The sequence below is a fragment of the Carlito syrichta genome, unplaced genomic scaffold, assembly GCF_000164805.1.
Source record: "Carlito syrichta isolate Samal-C Ts95f unplaced genomic scaffold, Tarsius_syrichta-2.0.1 Scaffold308803, whole genome shotgun sequence".
NCBI classification, from domain to species: domain Eukaryota; kingdom Metazoa; phylum Chordata; class Mammalia; order Primates; family Tarsiidae; genus Carlito; species Carlito syrichta.
This window is the reverse complement of record NW_007252899.1, coordinates 603,196-603,456: the sequence shown is the minus strand read 5'-3', so window position 1 is coordinate 603,456 and position 261 is coordinate 603,196.

Below are 261 nucleotides of genomic sequence, written 5' to 3'. Positions count from 1 at the left end.
GGGCTCGGTGGCTCAGCCTGTAATCCTGCACCTTTGGAAGGCTGAGGTGAGTGGATTGCCTGAGCCTGCGGGTTCGAGACCCGCCTGGGCAGGGATACCTCATCTCTACAATAAATAAAAAAATCAGCTGGGCATGGTAGCACATGCCTGTAATTCCAGCTACTTTCAAGGCTGAGGCGGAAGGATCACTGGAGCCCAGCAGGTCGAGTCTGCGGTGGCCGGGAGCGGCCACTGCGCTCCAGTCTGGGCGACAGAGTGAGA